Source organism: Cyprinus carpio, unplaced genomic scaffold (assembly GCF_018340385.1).
Source record: "Cyprinus carpio isolate SPL01 unplaced genomic scaffold, ASM1834038v1 S000006593, whole genome shotgun sequence".
NCBI classification, from domain to species: Eukaryota; Metazoa; Chordata; class Actinopteri; order Cypriniformes; family Cyprinidae; genus Cyprinus; species Cyprinus carpio.
Genome location: NW_024879242.1, coordinates 241,227 through 260,731, shown reverse-complemented (window position 1 = coordinate 260,731; position 19,505 = coordinate 241,227). Strand labels below are relative to the sequence as shown.

At 38.5% G+C, this 19,505-nt stretch overlaps 1 protein-coding gene and 1 pseudogene across 1 annotated transcript in view; both read left to right on the top strand.

Moving 5' to 3' along the window:
• Positions 1 to 19,505, top strand: part of LOC109055588 (zinc finger protein 239-like) — a 309,104-nt gene that overhangs the window by 112,192 nt on the left and 177,407 nt on the right. The gene's annotated exons all lie outside the window — the stretch shown is intronic.
• Positions 8,631 to 16,961, top strand: LOC109074749 (annotated as a pseudogene).

The window sequence follows — 19,505 nt, the reverse complement described above, 5'->3', positions numbered from 1 at the left end:
AAGAAAATTCTGCAGCAGTTGTGTCATGACAAGATTAGTTGGGATGATCTACTTCCAAGTGACCTACACTCTTAGTGGGAATGTTGGCTTTTGCATCTACCAAATTTAGATAATGTGAAGATCCAACGATGCTATGTTCCATTGACTAATAAGGAAGTCAAACATTATGAACTCCACCATTTCTCTGATGCTAGCATTTTAGGCTATTGAGAGTGCTCGTATTTTCGAGCAGTGGGTACAGAAGTTCATTGCTCATTAGTTATGGGCAAGTCAAGAGTTGTGCCTTCAAAGGTAATGACCATAGCAAGACTAAAGCTTTTAGCTGCAGTGGTAGCTATATAAATAAGTGATATGCTCAAGAAAATAGAAAACCTGCAGGAATATTTCTGGACCAATTCAAAGGTCGTTTTTGGGTATATCAATAACAATGCTAGAAGATTTCATGTCTTCGTCGCTAATCGCATCCAACGTATTAAATTGAGTACCAATTCCAATCAATGCAGATATGTCGCCAATGAAGATAATCCTGCTGATTATGCCTCTAGAGATCTCACTGAAAAAAATTGGTAGGGTCCAGCTGGTTCAAAGGACCAAAATTTCTATGGCAGAAGGATCTTCCCAGGGATGAGGAAGTTAAGGTGGGAGATGTAATCCAGAGTTTTTCAAGGTTCAAGTTATCCGTACTCAGACAAGAGAAGAAAAATCATTGCTGCATCGTCTTTATAAGTTCTCTGATTGGACCAAGATTGTAAAGGCTATTGCCAGACTCAAATGACATGTGAGAGAAGTTAAAGGTCTTGAATCTAGATCCTGTGAGGTAACAAGCCTAGAAGAAATGAGAGAGGTGGAACTCTTTATTATTTGAATTGTTCAAGAAGCAGCCTTCTCCAAAGAGATACAAAATCTCAAAAAACAGAAAGCATCCGATACTCAAAACAGAACAGGCAAGTTGTATAAGTTGAGTCCCTTTCTGGACGGGCAAGGTATACTTAGAGTTGGAGGTCGCCTGGCACATGCAAATTTCCATCCACATGTAAAACATTCAGCCATTCTTCCAAGAGAGAGTTACTTTTCAGCGTTACTAATTAAGCATTATCATGAATGCATACAACATCAAGGATAAGGAATGACTGTGAATGAGCTCCGGTCCAATGGCATATGGATTCTCGGATGCAGCAGTGCAGTCTCTTCTCATATCTAAAAATGCTTGAAATGCAGGAAGTTCAGAAGATGTACAGAAGAACAAAAAATGGCTGATCTCCCTGAAGATTCAGTGCAGACAACTCTGCCTTTTCTGTTTTGTGGGATGGATTGTTTTGGATCATTCTATGTCACAGATGGTAGAAGAGAACTTAAGCGTTACGGCTTGTTGTTAACTTGCATATGTTCGGCAATACACATTGAAATGCTTGAGGACTTATCTACTGATGCATTTATTAATGCTCTGCGTTCATTCATTGCTGTTCGTGGAACTGTTCGCCAAATCCACTGTGATCAAGGCACAAACTTTGTTGGTGCAAACCGAGAGTTTATGAGTGCAATCAAAACAATGAATCAAGAGCAGTTGAAGAAATTAGGACGTGAGTTCATTATGAATGTCCCGTCTTCAAGTCATAATGGGTGGTGTCTGGGAAAGACAGATATGTACAGTAAGAAATGTCTTGACCACAGTTCTTGATCAGTCATCTAAAAGACTTGATAGCACCTCCCTGCGAACCCAGTTGTATGAAGTTATGGCTATTGTGAATAGTCGACCCTTGACTGTTGAACATCTGAATGACCCATTGGGTCCAGAGCCTCTTACACTGAATCACATCTTGACTATGAAGTCTACAATTATTGAACCACACCCTAGAGAGGTCACGTTGGAAGAAAGAGTATCTTTTAAATCTTCAGCACAGACAGAAATGGAGTAAGAATCACAGGAATGCTAAGGTAAATTATATTGTTATCTTGCAAGATGACATTAGTTTAGTTTATTCATGTATAAAGCAAATTTAAAAAACAACAGGAGTTGCAACCAAAGTGCTGTACAACAAATATAAAACCAAGTAAAAACATACCCAATCAAGACAGACAAAGGGACAAATAAAATTTTACACCCTCAAACCGAATTAAAACATACAGAATAAAAATAGGTTTTCAAAGAGGATTTAAACAAAGAAATAGAAGGAGAAGATCTTATGTAGAGGGGAAGACTGTCCCAGAGCCTAGGAGCTACCACATCAAAAGCATTAAAATGTGAATGAGGAACTGAGAAGAGAAATTGGCTAGATGGCCGAAGAGATCTAGAGGTGGAAACGCGGAATGAGAAGGTTACAAATATACTGGGTAGCACAACCATGAAAAGCTTTAAAAACAAAGAGCAAAATCTTAAAATCAACTGTTTGAAGGTCCTTCATGGAAAGCATCCTCTTGATTCTAGCAATTGATCTTAATTGAAAAAAAATGCTTTTCACTACAGCACTGATCTGCTTTTCAAAAGACAACGTAGGATCAAAGACAACACCAAGGTTTCTAATACAGTTGTGTACATTTGATGACATGGGGCCAAGCAATGCCAGACAACACATTTATTGTACCAAAAACCATTATTTCAGTTTTATCCTTTTTCAACTGTAAAAAAATTCAAGTCCATCCAGCATTTAATGTCCTGAAGACATGCAAACAGATTAGTCACGGAGCAGTTATTGTTTTTAACAGAAAAGTAAAGTTGAGTGTCATCGGCAAAAGAATTATACGATAAATTATATTTCTGAAAAATATAACCGAGTGGAAGCATATATAAGGAAAAAGGAGAGGACCCAAAATAGAGCCCTGTGGAACACCATAGGAGATTTGAGCCCGAGATGAGAAACAATTCCCCAAATTCACAGAAAAAGATCTGTCCTTAAGGTAGGAAGCAAACCAGTTCAGCACAGATCCCTGGAAACCAGCTACCTGATCAAGTCTTTGAAGAAGGATGTCATGATCTATTTTATCAAATGCTGCACTTAAATCAAGCATGATTAAGATGCAGCAAGAACCAGAGTCAAGGGAAAGTAAAATATCATTAGTAACCTTCAAGAGGGCAGATTCAGTACTATGAAATTCTCTGAACCCAGACTGAAATGTGTGAAAATTTTAAAAGTACTGAAGTAAGATGAGATCTGAGAAATAAACAACTTTTTTCAAAACTTTTGAGATGAAAGATAATTTAGAAATGGGTCTGTAGTTATTTAGGTCATGGTGATCAAGATTATGCTTTTTTAACAGTGGCTGGACTATAGCATGTTTAAAAGTTGGTACAGTTCCATTTGTTAAGGATCAGAGTGACGAAATGAGGGCTTCATACTAAGAACAATATCATAGAGCTGTGAAGGTGACATGGGTCGGAAACGAGATAGGGAGCTCTGATGAGAAGCCATTTCTAGAGGAAAAGAATTTTGAGATGGTATATTAGACCTGATACACCTAACTTTATGGATAAAATGGTTTAAAAACTGTTCACACAAATCAGTGGAGAATTTTAATGAGGCATTAGGAGCAGGATTTAAAAAGAGATGGTGTTAAAAAGTGTCTTCGGCCTATATGCATTGTGTAATTAAATCTGACATGTATTTCCTCTAAGTTTCCTTAGCAGTACTTTGATACCATTTAAGACATTCTCTGAAAATTTTGTATGATATCTGAAGTTTATTTTTCTTCCAACTGCGCTCAACACGCCTACACTCTTGTCTAATGGCACAAATGGGCCACTGAAGCCATGGCTGTACTTTTTTCATCACCTTGGATCTCTGTAACCTTAGGGGAGCAACTAAGTCCAAGGTGGAAGTGCAGGTACTATTAAAAAGATTAACTAAATCATCAGGATGGACACAAGATGATAAAACAGTCACAGCAGTTAGATTTTGGCTAGATAAATACAAACCAGATTCCAAAAAAGTTGGGACACTGTACAAATTGTGAATAAAAACAGAATGCAATGATGTGGAAGTTTCAAATTTCAATATTTTAATCAGAATACAACATAGATGACATATCAAATGTTTAAACTGAAAAAAATTTATCATTTTAAGGGAAAAATAAGTTGATTTTAAATTTCATGGCTTCTGATAACAACTTGGGTTGTCCTTGTCCTCTTTAGTCCGGATGACATGGCGTCCCAGTTTTCCAAAAAGAACTTCAAATTTTGATTTGTCTGACCACAGAACAGTTTTCCACTTTGCCACAGTCCATTGTAAATGAGCCTTGACCCAGAGAAAACTCCTGTGCTTCTGGATCATGTTTAGATATGGCTTCATTTTTGACCTATAGAGTTTTAGCCGGCAACGGTGAATGGCACGGTGGATTGTGTTCACCGACAATGTTTTCTGGAAGTATTCCTGAGCCCATGTTGTTATTTCCATTACAGTAGCATACCTGTATGTGATGCAGTGCCGTCTAAGGGCCCGAAGATCACAGGCATCCAGTATGGTTTTCCGGCCTTGACCCTTACGCACAGAGATTGTTCCAGATTCTCTGAATCTTTGGATGATATAATGCACTGTAGATGATGATAACTTCAAACTCTTTGCAATTTTTCTCTGAGAAACTCCTTTCTGATATTGCTCCACTATTTTTCGCCGCAGCATTGGGGGAATTGGTGATCCTCTGCCCATCTTGACTACTGAGACACAATGCCACTCTGAGAGGCTCTTTTTATACCCAATCATGTTGCCAATTGACCTAATAAGTTGCAAATTGGTCCTCCAGCTGTTCCTTATATGTACATTTAACTTTTCCGGCCTCTTATTGCTACCTGTCCCAACTTTTTTGGAATGTGTAGCTTTTCAAAATGAGCCAATATTTGGCATGACATTTCAAAATTTCTCACTTTCAACATTTGATATGTTATCTATATTCTATTGTGAATAAAATATAAGTTTATGAGATTTGTAAATTATTTCATTCCTTTTTTACTCACAATTTGTACAGTGTCCCAACTTTTTTGGAATTGGGTTTGTATATTACTTTTGAAGGCTGTGAGTGTACTTAACTAGCACTGCATGAAAAGAGCTGTATACGGACAAATACGGGATGGGAAATCTCTGCTAAACTGTAGGTTTGCCAGATAAATGAGGCAGAGTGCTTGGAAAGGTAATACACAGAAGTAAACTCGTGAAACATCCAGAAACCTTACGTATGTGGATGTATATAGGAACTGGTGGAAGTTTCCAGGAATCCTTACAGCTGGTTGTGAGGAGGGGTGGGTGTGAGGTGTGAAGGGCTTTTTATATGTTAATGACCCCCAGGTAGAGGTGCCTTCTCTGTTTTCAGAGCTGGGGGGGGGGGGGGGGGGCAATGTCTCATAAAGACAGCACATACAGTATTGTGGAACATAAAAACTGTGTTTGCTAAATACGTTTATTATTAATATAATTTAATTAGTCTATTTAAGTAACTTAGCATCATTCAAATTAACTGAAATTCAATGGACACAATTACCATTTTAATATGTGAAAATTATGTCTCTGACTTTTCATTTTTAATGTGGTCTAGAGGAATGCAACAAATGTTATTTCAGAATATATATTTTCAACACTTTGAAAACATGTCTCCAACTGCCCTATGTCAGTATGGTGTGGACGTATCTCTCAATGCTGCATTCATTGTATAAAAGAAGCAGTTCAAATTAGACATTTTGTTTCAAAAACATCATGTAACACATATTGCTAGCTAGGATGTTGATAAATTCAGTACCATATTCATAAGTCAGTGAAATTTAAAGCTGCTTGTTTTTTGCTGATGTCTCATGATTTGAAGTTCACTGTTTCTATTGTTATTATGATTCTACCCTAACATTTCATTAAATCTTTTAAAATAGAAAAAAGAAAATCAATAGACCAGGTCCATAATCTAAAAGTCTTTCACATGTGAATGCAAAACATGTTGGGTGATACAGACTGACAAACTCGGGTAAAAATATCTGCAGATACCTGTCAGCTACTGTACTTCTAGTCCAGAGGTGCCGAAACTAGGGCACGCAGGGCCAAAGTTGGTCTCTTTTATAATATATCCGTGTCACATTTGACCCTGGGCCACAAAACATAAGTAAACTCATAAGTAGCACATGTAGGTTATATTTGTAGCATTAGCAATAGCCAAAAATAATTGATTTTTCTGTTGTTAAAAAATATTAGGATATTAAAAAAGTTCCATAAAAATAATAGTAATGTAAATATATTTATTGGTGTTTGTGTGAATATCACTACATTTATCAAAAATATATTTATCATTAGTAGCCTAATATTTGTTGCTAAGGACTTCATTTTGGACAACTGGGGGATTTCTCAATATTTTTTATTTTTTAGTTTTTTATTGTTGTATCTCTGCCAAGTATTTATAAAGTAAAACTCAAAAAAAAAAAAAAAAAGAAAACATGTACCCGTATGACTGGTTATGTGGTCCAGGGACACATATTATAAATTTTATGTAAGTTTAATTGCTATATCTAAAAATAACTTATGGTATATCGTATCAAGCGACACAGCCAAGCAACATTTTTTTTGTGACGATAAAAATTGGCATGTGAAACAAAATCGTTGCAGTGATCACAAAAACTGCCGTGCTCTCTTTCTTCTCACTAAATCCACTGACGACCTCAAACGCTCTTCCATGATGACATGAAACATATCAGACAGTATCATTTTCCCTACAGATATAAATACAAACCATATGGAAGCGGTGGGCGGGGTGTCGCAGAAAGCATCCAATTGGGAAGGTTGTGTTTGTAAAGTATCCACTCATAACAGAGTTTCCGGCCATTATGTCGGGTGACGTAAGGGAATGCAACCAATGAAATTACAGTATCATCGCGCGCGGGACACAATTAAAATTGTCGGCATTGTGTACGGAAGTCATTTTTTTGCGAATTGCGACTTGGTGAAACTGACTATTGTTTGTGATGGCGTGTAAAAGAAACCTGAGTTTTACTACTCCCGTGAGTAATAGGGCTTTGCAACCAGCAGCAAGCCCACTGAGCATAAATGATATAATGAAACAGCTGATCTCCGGTCAGAACGCTTTGTCTCGTCAGCTTGAGGGTTTGATGGAGAAGCAAGCTGCAAACACTGTTCTTCTCGAAGATGCTATCCAGCGTCTTTGTGCTCTTGAGCGAAAGTTTGACGGGCAAAGACCGCAAGAGGAACAAAGACCGCGGGAAGAGCCATTACATAAAAGGATAAAGAGGGCGCACAACGTGGGCATTGCGGTAAGTTGAGTTTTTATTTTAGCGGACAATATAGTAGTAAAGATATGTATAATAAAGGCTAGATGTTTGGCCCGCACCGCATTTGGCAGCCATCTTACCACGGGGAGATCGCTCGCTCACTCGTAGTATTGTGTAGAAAATTGAGCAAGTTATGGTCATTTAAATGTACATGCACCATTAAAACACAATGCTACAAGTGAGCGAGCGAGCTCCCGTGGTAAGATGGCCGCCAGGTGATGAGGTTAGAGACTCTGTCGTAAGACATCTATCCTTTATTATACATATCTATTAGTAACAGTTAAATTATACATCACCTTGACTAATCAATTATTTTTGACCCTTTCGTTGTTGTAGTTGTCCGGCCTTTTAACAGTTTGTCACGTCTGTAAGTTACACAACGTCGTTTGAAAACTTTTGTTTCCAGCCAATGTTATGTTATGTGTGCATGTATTAAGGCGTTTTTCATTCAATGTTACAGGAAGCTGTAAGGCGCCTTCACAATTCGGAAAACAACCCACATAAATATGATCCACAAACTGGGGTTAGACTGCTGTTTTTCTGCTATATTTATTTAGCCTTTGTGTGCCATGCTGGTTTATGGGGTTTTACATATTCCTTTTAAAATGTATTTAATGACACACTTCTCTCTTTTTCCACACAGAATAAGTTCGCCTCGTAACCAAGCAGTCATGAACTTATCTGCTAGAGGAATTGAAAACAACTTTTGCAGATGCAGACCCTGAGTGTATACAAGGTATTTTTTAAAATGTTTGTTTAACAATGTTTAATGTCCATAATTTTAGTCTCTATATTTTTTGTCCATCTTATGATTTCAATAGTGTAGTTTTCTGTCACTTTATCTGAATTTTCTTTTATTCAGCGTGTTGCAAGACATACTTTGAAACACTTCGGAGAAAGTAACAATTTGTCTCAGCCAGAAAAGTCCCAGCTAAGAGATGCCATTAAAACAGGAGCTAAAAACCGACAAAGGAAAAGACGGGTAAGTGTAGAAATTCATCAACTTGTCTTTAAAGGATAGTTCACCCCAAATTGAAAATTCTGTTATTTTCTTCTGATAAACCACAAAAGAAATTATTTTTAGGAATGTTTGAAATCAAACTGATCATGAGCTCCAATCACTTCCATAGTATTTTTTTTTTTCTACTTTAAAGTCAATGGGGCTCATGATTGGTTGGATTATAAACATTCCATCTTTTGTGGTTATCAGAACAAGACATTTACAGGTTTGTAACAACATGAGAGTGAGTACATTGACAGAATTTTCATTTTTGAGTGAACTATTCCTTTAAGTTTGATACATTTCGGGTGTTTTTAGTGGTTAACACATTGTGTGTTTTGCTCAGTTGCTGGATTCCAGGTCCAAGGTTGTTTCAAACCGATGCAGAGATTGAGCTTTGGCAGACTGCAACAGTTGGAGCTGATGTCTGACCGAGGGGATGCCATTGTTGATGGAAGGCCAGTGTGGATTGTGAGGTCTCCATCTCACAGGAACCCACAATTGTCAGAACTTTGTGAGGAGCTTCAGTGCAGATTGGAGGCAGACATGCGCTTACACTATTTTGCATCATCAGCGTGTTAAGGCTGATGGAAATGGACATGAATGGACCTTCCTTTCTTCAACTTTTAACTACAACACTGCACTGGTTTTGCAATTTTTAATAATTGCACACCACAACTGCACATTTTCACTTATTCTCTTCTATTTTATCTTATTCTTTGTATACTTATTAGGTAGATTTATTTGAGGTTCATATTCTTGCAACTTATTTTTCTTTTATAATTGTGTGTGTTTGCTGTGTGTTTGGTTTTCATTTTAATTACTTTGTTGCTGTGTGACATTTAGGGCTGGTGAAAATAATCGATTGCAATATCGATTCTGAGATTTTTCCGAATGGCATCGCGATTCTTTCTATGAATCGATTCTGAGCTAGTTTTGAACAGCAGATGGCACTGCATGCTTTGGTTAGAAACAGCCACTACTCTGCTTGTTTCCAAATCCTTACACACACTTGAACCTAAAATATTAATTCATAAAATTCGAAAAGGTTGAAGCGAATTACAAAGGTGTTCACAGTGGGCTGTTTAAATTAATCTCGCGTCATAAAAGCATTCTAAGCTGAGGTGAAATTACATTTTCATGCCGAACACATACTTGCTCTTTAGCACTCTTCTTCATGAGAATTTGAGTGTTGGAAAAAAAACTAGATTTAGAGCGCCATCTGCTGTTAAAATCTAATCAGAATCGATTCCAGAGGAATCGCATGCATTCTGAAAATCTAAGAATCGATCCACAAATCGATTCTGCATCGATTTATTGTCCCAGCCCTAGTGTACATATTAAGTAGTTTATTTAGTTTTATATTCTGTAACTGTTATAATATTGCTTGTGTTTAGTAAAATTTTATAAAAGTACTTTGCTTTGTGTACATATTATTTAGTTTTATATTCTCTAACTGTTATAATATTGCTTGTGTTTAGTAAAATTTTTATAAAAGTACTTTGCTTTGTGTACAGTTCCTATAGTTTTATTTTATATATTTAATGCTTATATATTTAATGCTTTAAGTGTTTTGGTTTGGTTTAATTTTAATAAAAAGAAATTCTGAATCCATTCTGTTTCCCATTTTTGAGGGGGTTGGGTGTTTATAGTGGGTGGGGTGGTTATGGTTTATTAACATAGCTGGCCAAAACCAATCAAGTCACTATGCTATGGAGGGCTTGGGTTGGGCTAAATGAAAACCGTGACCAATCAAATACTAGTATCAGGAAAATGACAGGTCACTGTCCCAATAGTTTGTCAGGGTTTTGGGGTGTGTTTTTTTTAAAAAACCAATCAATGTTGAGAAAAAACACCAATAAGGACAGCAGAGGTGTGTGTCAAGGTGTGAAGTGAAAGGACTCTTGAGGTGTGAAAATGTCTCCTGACAACATTCCTTCAGGGGATTACTTGCCATGGCAACAAATGGCTGCATATACCACGGGGATATCCCTTCAGCAAGATACATCCGAATTGGTAATCATTACGGGAGTTTCCTAACTTGGTGGAATTAGAAGTTTACCCTCAGTGGAACTAGTAGATACTTCCGAAAATCAGTGGAGTATACAGGAGTTTCCTAGTACGGATACACCTCTTTTCATGCAGTGTAGTGTTCTCTCAATGGGAGAAAGTGACAGACACCTTCCTGTAGTTTTATTTACAAAAAATCTTTCATCTTTGTTGTACATTACTGGAGAAGTTAAGCACTCACAGCCCTAACAGTTAACACCTGAGCAAGTTGCTCCAACAGTTAGGTGATGTGGGGAGGGGCTGCTTCAGAGTGGCAAGTAGACACAGTAGGAGCTGTTAATTTCTCCTAATGTCTTCTTGCTTTTCCTACATTCTTTCATCCTGTGTCCAGGTTTACCACAGTTATGACAACTGCCCTCCCTCTAAGGACTTTTGCGTTTCTGTCGGTTCTCTGTGTTGACCTGAAAGGATGTTGCTGCAATCTTTACTCTGGCTTTAACATCAGAGTCTCTTTCCCAAGTAGCTAACCTGTCCAAGTTGTTTTGCAAGGATCCAGTGGACCATGTAAGATCTAAGAATGGTAAAGCAGATCTGTACTCGGCTAAAAGGCCATCAAACCATGTTCGAACTAGTGGTCCTTTATGATCCAATACCTTCTCTGGAGTGTCAGCTATTCCACTGTATGCTGCAGCTGACTGACAAAACCTTTCAGTGTATTCACTTAAGTTGTGTACAGCTGCAGCTGATTGTGAACTTGTGAAGTTTTGACAGTTTGTGACCTTTGACCAGTTCACTTTTGGTCCAACAATGTTCTTTAAGTCTCTCAGAACTCCCTACTGGCATGTTGTAGTTCAGAAGTAACAGCAGACTCAAAACTGTTGAATTCAGATTCAGTTAGAATTTGTGACATCAACTGTGTGACTTCTGCTAACAACATGTCATAGAGACGCATTTTGCTGATCAATGCTCTTCTAAATTCAGTAAAATTTGTGCTGAGGGTAAGCTCTGGGATAGTATCTCTATATCTTTAGGTCTTCTCGCTTTGGCAACAGTTTGTACTTGGACAACAGTTTGGGAGAGTTGGGAAGAGTTGGGAAGAACACTTTCAATTCCCTCAATTCTCAGGGATCTTCTCCTAGCGCCACATACCTTCACTGAATCTACAGGCACATCAGTTACTGATTGGATGGCTGCATCTGTTTCAAAGAAAGCCTGTAAGTCAGGATAATTGTTATCAGGCTGACTAACTTCTTCCACATCAGTTTTTGCTGCAGCTTTGTTGCGGTTTAATTTCTTAGTCAAAGAGGATACTCTAGCTCTGAGCTCTTTGTTCTGTTTCTCTAGCTCTGAGTTATGTTGAGACTGTTGCGTAGCTAGCGCTAAACCAAATTCTCTGTGGCAGCAGATAATGCCTTTTACATTGTTCTTGCGAATACATGCTCCAAGTACCTTTTTACATTCTTCAATTGACCATACTTTTTTTGGATCAATACCAAATTTCTTTATCAAGTCCAGTCTGACTGACTCTCACTATTGAGTCCATGTGCTCTCCTAACAAGGATTTAAACTCACTGTCTGTCCATGAATGAGTAGCTAGTCCACCTTTCTTAATTGTTGGAATCAACTTAGCATTCCTTCTCAACATTTTGTAAAGTCTTTCTGACACAACAGGACACTTCTAACACTTCCCTGGCAAGCAGAGGATACACTTGTTAACAAATAAAAACCTGTTAACTTTCACTGGCAAAGCAGAGGATACACTAATAACCTCTCTGACAAAGCAGAGGATAAGTCAGTTAATACACGTTATAATGTATTTAACCTTCCCTGGCAACGCAGAGAATAACCAACTTGCTAACACACTGTAATAGTTGTTAACCTTCTCTGACTAAACAGAGGATAAACCTTCTTCCCTGGCAAAGCAGAGGATAACTAGTCTGTTAATCAAACCCTGCCGCTGTTTGTTAACACTTCTCTGACGGTGCAGAGGATAACCCCATTTACTGGTCTGTAGTGGTTCTTTGGATAGAGTAACACTCACCAAATTGTTGTTGAGCTGAAAAAGGATCTGAAATTCAGTCTGGAACAATGTGAGGCGAGAAGCTCTATCCGGGTCACGGCACCAAAACTGTTGGAAACTCAGAAGGGAAGACCAGGAGACTATTGGGTAATCTTCAGCAGGACTCTTTATTGAGATGCTGCAGTCATCAAAAGTCTAACTAGTCATTGATACATTTGTAGTTTATATACATTTCTAGGGGGATGGCTACATAGAGGTGGATATATAGAGGTGGAGAAAATCTAAACAAAACATGCAAATGCAGTACAGGAATCAGCCCGACACTGGCATTCTCCCAGCCTTGATCTCATCAGCATAACAGTGTCATTCAAATGCATAGGTGTCTGACAGTATCGCCCATACCTTCACATTATCATAGAGACAAAAGCACAGCTCTGCCTTGAGCTTAAAAAGCTAGATGGTCAGGAAGAGCATAAAGACAAAAGGTCATTATCTCAGACACCGGATTTTTCTGATTTGATCTTCTTAGATATGTCAGCCTTTTTTACCTCAAAATGTAAAACACAATGCACATAACTTTATCAGTGTATATACTATTACATTGGAACCTACTAGATTTAATATCTTATAAATTTGTAATCCCACAACGACAAAGACATCCCCAGTTGTAAGTAAAAATCTTTCCAATTCGGAATAATGATGTGACATTGCTTTTTTTTCTCCCCAAGGCTGGTCATCCTGCAATTTACTGCAGATTAAACCATAAAGTGCCCATCTTGCGGTTGTGGCTGAACGTGGAGTTGGCGCTCAGGGCTGGCGTTAGCTATAGGCAAAACGGGCGTTTGCCCAGGGCCATGGGCTTTGAGGAGGGGCCTCCATAACTGTAGCATCCCCTATATGGCTAGTTCACCAGCCAAGACAGGCAGCAAATTCTAGCCTCATTGTTCAGTGGATATAGTTGAATTGTCAGTCATCTGCAATTAAACCAATGAATGTTGCAGTTTCAAAGCGGGTCCCACATTCTGAATGTCTGTGCAACGAACGCATCCATAAGGTGCTGCGAACTGTGCGATGCAAACAGCTAAATAGGCACGCAAAGAAGTACAGCTCCTAATGCAGGTGTGTGAGTTGTCGTCATCTATTTTAGAATGATTGCGATGTATTCTAAATATAAATTTGTTCTGTCGATCAGTGTTATATCTGGAAAGATCATTCACCACTTTATTAAGGGTTTTAAAAAGTGTGAGCACCGTTGACGTGCCCAGACGCGACGCTTTGAATTTGCGCGTATAGTGAAAGACATCGCATGGGGAGCCGACTAGCAAAATAACTACAAAAGTAAAAGCAGAGAAGTTTGTATTCAAAGTTAAAAAGCAAACACACTAGAACTTTTTTAATGTTTCAAATAAAGGATCTCAGTAAAGGATCTCAGTATCAGTAAAAAGTATATTCTTAATTCAGCTGATGATTAGGATTACTGCTCTAACATAACACTTATAATTTCAGTTTCAACTAACTGGAAAATAACTTTTTTCTGCTTAGTCTTTCTCTTCCACTTGATTTGTGTGTGTAAAAATAAATAAACAACATTTTGAACAAAAAGCAGAAAAAAGACTATGAACTGGATTCAGAATTATAATCAAAACATAGATTTAGTCGATCAACACCCCAAAGCTTGACAGTCATTACCTCTTCATGGGTCAACATTTAATTCTATAAAGTTACACAGTTTTGATGCTGTGTTATATCTGATGATCATGTTAGATTACGTGTGGAAGCATCTGTTGTTTCAGTTTCTTCTTTGACTGTGTTTTGGAAATTCTGTACAGAAGATGTGTAATAGCCCACCGTACCAGATAACATAGAAAAAGCCTAAATATATTTGAGCTATAATTGTGCTCTGGGAATCCATGTTTTCAAAGTATAAGTCACGTATGCTTAAATTAAATTTTAAGTATATTTCCGAGATGTGCATAAAAAGTACACTGAAAGTATTCTTGCCTACTTTTAGTTTAAAAGAAGTAAACTAATAGCACACTTGAACAAACTTCTTTTTCCTAAAGGTTTGCAACATTTCGTATGCTGGTAAGGTCTGTGACATTTTGTATGTTTTGTGTGTAGAGTTTTGAGAAATGGAACCATAGTTTCAAAAACTTTTATAATTAATTTTACAATTACTTTTATAATTTTATAATTAATTTTTTTTTTTTTTTTTTTGAAGCAAATAGAAACTATTTGGTGGAATGGCCCATATCTGTTAAGGAACCTTGTGTGATTTTCACTGAAATAACTGACTTCTCTCATTTTTTTCTTCTAATCCTCACAAAGACTGTTGGTGTTGAGCAATTACCATGTGAGTCTATAATTTGAAGGTGTTTTTGTGTTGTTGTTGTTGTTGTTTTTTTTTTTTTTTTTTGCTTTTTTAAAGGAAAACAAATCAGCCACTTCATAGTCCCAAGTAAGTTTTCCACGTATTATTTCACTCCTCTCACCACTTCACACTCCAGTCCAGCGGGTGGCACTAATAGAAGTCACATAGATTTAAATATATTTTAAATAAATAGATTTTGATATATTTAAATATCTTAAATTCAAATAGAAGAAAATTTTATACAATATATGTAAATATATTTTGAAATATATATTAAAAATATATTTAAATATTTGATTTTGGCCGCTTTTTAATATTTTTCACATATATTAAATATATGTAAATATAGTTTTTTATTGGAAATATTTACATATATTTATTTCCTTAATATTTAAATACATAAAGATATCAGACTGTGTAAATGTATTTATTTGCAATATATGTCCATATATTAATTTCTAATATTTGTTAACATATTACATTTCTGTACATGTAAATATAATAGATTTCTATAAATCCAAATATATTTTAAAACATTAAAATATTCAATTAAATAAACTTAAACATGTTTCATAGAATATATTCCCGTTTACTCAAACTTTATGTAAATACATTAAATCTCCACATATATAAATGTTTTCATTATCAAGATTATAATTTGCTCCTTCATAATATATATAATACAAACAAAATCTGGACCCTGAAAAACTGGAAAACTCTCCAGACAATGTAACTTAAAACAGTGACAATATAAATTGACGTATTAATATAAGGAGTACATTTATCAACACCAGTTCAGCATGAACCAACACAATTATGAATGCTTATGATGTTTCTGGCACATAAATGAAAGATTATCCTTCTGTAAGCATCCAGGGTCAAAACATTATGTACAAATAAGCAAGTTTTAGTAGGCTTTAGAGGTCTGCTCTGAATGCTTTAAACCGAAGCCCGAACCCGGCCTTACTTTTGTTCCGAGTGTGGGAAGAGTTTCGCCGACCCTTCAGTGTAGCGCAGGCATTGGCGTAATCACCAAGGCCACCGACCGTATTCTTGTGGCCAGTGCGGTAAAACGTACATGGAGCTGAAGGACTTGAAGAACCATGAGCGTTCGCACACGGGTGAGAAGCCTTACCTGTGTTCGGACTATGGCAAAGCCTTCTCCCGGTCATCCTCTTTGGCGTTCCACTTGCGAATCCACTCCAAGAGCAAGCTGTATCAGTGTGAACAGTGCGGCAAAGGTTTTACTCAGCTGTCCTCATACCAGTCCCATCTTCGTACTCACTCAGGTGAAAAACCCTTCTTGTGTCCACAGTGCGGAAAGATGTTCTCCAATCCCTCTAGTTTCCGCCGACATCAGCGGGCGCATCAAGGATTCAAGCCGTACCCTTGTGACAAGTGCACTAAGAGGTTTCGGCAGCCTGCAGACCTTGCGGTGCATCAGCGTGTGCAATCAGGTCAGCGGCCCTACAAATGCCAATGCTGCGATAAAACTTTCGTTGCTTCTTGGGATCTGCGGTGCCACATGCTAGTTCACTCCGGGCTGCGGCCTTTTTCTTGCACGGAATGTGGCAAGTCCTTTACGGAGCGCTCAAGTCTGAACAAACACAGAAGGGTGCATTCTGGGGAGCATCCTTACAAATGCCAGCTGTGCTTCAAATCATTTGTTGTGTCATCCAGTTTGCGTAAGCATGAAAGGTCACACTTGTCCGAGAGGCCTTTACAGGTCCAGATCACTCCTGAAACGGCTCAGATGTTTCCCACCATCCTTCCCCAGTTCTCCTGCTCTCACTGTGATATGATATTCGGGACATGGGAGGAAGTGCAGGCCCAAACCAGCCTTCACACTGTCTCTCCCCCGTCTGATTCTATGGTTAGAGCTTTGCCTGTTGACCCACATGTTTGTGTGACCTGCCAGGCAGAGTTTGCTCAGCTGGCTGATCAGCAGGCACATGAGAAACTGCACCCCAAGCCACGACCTCATGTTTGTGACCAGTGTGGTAAGGGTTTTCTGAATAAAGCCGGGCTTCGTAAACACCAGCGCATTTACTCGACTAATCGGCCACATTGCTGTGCTGTTTGCGGAAAGGCTTTTCTTTTCACTGCCTACCTACGCAAGCACTTACGCATCCACCGCGACACTGAGTCCTCATCCTTCATGCCTCAGACAAACATAGTGCACAGCCAACCCCTGCCGTCCCTACTTAATGCTGTGTCAATGGGTTTTTATTTCTCTGACTGTTTCGGTGTGACTGTGCCGTCGGGATTTCAGAGTGAAACAATCAAGGAAGAGTGCCTTTTTATCAGCTGAGTTTTGAACCATTTTTGTTACTGCTGTTATCTTTTATCTTTTTTAAATAGGATATTAAAAAAAAAAAGTTATGCCTCCGAGCTCCGTCACGTTATTTCTCTATCATCAATTTTTTATTATTGAAATCTATATACACCATCCTATAACGTGTTGCATCAATCAGCGGCCCTTGTCACTAAACCCGAGTGCTATTGCTAATACTCTATTCACACACGTGGTTGTTACAACCCGCGTGCATTGCTAAAATTGCTTGTTACTTGATTTAATGGCGGATGTTTGTCTACCTTTGAGTTCCCTCCCGGGCTGACGCTCACAAGTCCAGGGTAAGTATGCAGTGCGCTACTAACAGTTCCACCACCTCCACCCCGTGTGTTTCTCTGCACAGGCCCGGTGCACCCAGGACGCGATCTGCCCAGATGTCCTTCACTCCGGCGCCAGGACACCACGGACCCTGGATGGATCCGCAGCGGAGGACGCGAGCAAAGGCCCCAGGTGACGACTTCTCCCCCTCCGGTCTTCGAGATCTCCACACGGAACCACTTCTCTCCCCTCTGCGAGATGGAACGCGATGCTGTGATCATCGGAGACTCCATCGTCCGACACGGCCGTGCTACGTTAGCCGAAGGTAAAGTGCACACTTACTGTTTCCCTGGTGCTCGTGTTCTCGATGTTTCTGTGCAGATACCCGTGATCCTGAAGGCCGACGAGAGCCCCAGAGCGGTTAACGACACCACGCAGCGGCAGACGGAGACGCTGAAGAGGGACTTCAGGAACCTGATCAAGACGGTTCGCAGCACGACGCCCGCGACGACGATCATAGTGTCAGGACCACTGCCCACATATAGACGAGGACACGAAAGGTTCAGTAGACTTTTTGCTCTAAATGAACGGTTATTGTCATGGTGTAAAGAACAGAAACTGCTCTTTGTTAATAATTGGAATCTTTTCTGGGAGCGTCCTAGGCTTTTTCGTGCTGATGGCCTGCACCCCAGCAGAGTCGGAGTGGATCTCCTCTCGGACAACATCTTCAGGACTCTAAACTCCATTTGACTAGTAAGCCAATTCTCAGATAACTGCTATGATGGCTTTTGTTCTACCCGCTTAAATGTTAGAAGTACTTGCTCTGTTCAATCTATTAAGACTGTGTCTGTTCCCCGAATAGTGAGGTCAAAATATAAATTTAATGTAGGATCTAGAAAAAGTCTTATCGTGATTAAACCAGAAAAACGTAAAATAAATGAACAAAAACAATTTCTGAAGTTTGGGCTCATAAACATTAGATTACTCACACCCAAAGCAGTTATTGTAAATGAAATGATCACAGATAATAGTTTTGATGTACTCTCCTTGACTGAAACCTGGCTAAAACCAAATGATTATATTGGTCTAAATGAGTCTACTCCACCAAACTACTATTATAAACATGAGCCCCGTTAGACTGGTCGTGGGGGAGGTGTTGCAACAATATATAGTGATATTCTCAATGTTACCCAGAAAACAGGATACAGGTTTAAATCATTCGAAATACTTATGCTTAATGTTACACTGTCAGATATGGAAAATAAATCTATTGTATCTCTTGCTCTGGCTACTGTGTATAGACCACTAGGGCCATATACAGAATTCCTAAAAGAATTTGGAGATTTCCTCTCAGACCTGTTGGTTACCGCTGATAAAGCGCTAATTTTCGGAGATTTTAACATTCATATTGATAATACAAATGATGCATTAGGACTTGCGTTTACAAAACTTATTAAACTGTTTTGGAGTAAAGCAAAATGTCACCGGGCCACTCATCGTTTTAATCATACGCTAGATTTAATTATATCGCATGGAATCGATCTTACTGACATAGATATCGTACCTGTGACGGTCACGGAAAGACCGCAAGTTCAACATGGACTTTAATACGCACACATACTCACAAACACACACCTGCACACAAACACACATAGAGACTGTTTAGTGACACAAGAGTTTATTGTAATTATTGATCAGAGAGTGAATGGAATACCTGTAAACTATATGTGTATTGTTCCCGTGTAGCGTTTGTCCCGTGATTTGTAGAGTCCCGGTAAGAAACAATGGCAGGAATTATTGGTTCCGCTTAGGGTTGGAATCTATCATGTATTAATTGAGCGTGGGGGTTTCAGGGGCAACGCGGCCGAGTTGTTGCTGTTGTTTCCTGTTTAATGTGAATGACTTAATAACATCAAAGTAGATTTATTAATTAGAACATCATGCCAATATGTTTCTTTCAGACTCTGTATATTTAAGGGAACATGTGTAAAGTGTTGTATGTGAGTTTGTCCCTCCCCATGGGGTAATGGTGCTGGCCACCAGTATAAATGTGAATGACTTTGTAATGGAAGGCAGTCTGTGTTTGTTGCTGCAGTGGAGAGTGTGGACTGAGGGTTGCAGGTATTTTGGTATTTTGGGCATTTTGTTTAGTTATTTTGAAATTGACCTTTTTGTTAAGGAAGTTATTTTTGGAAACTTTATATTTTGCATTATTGTTTTGAAATTAATTTGGATTTTTCTTTT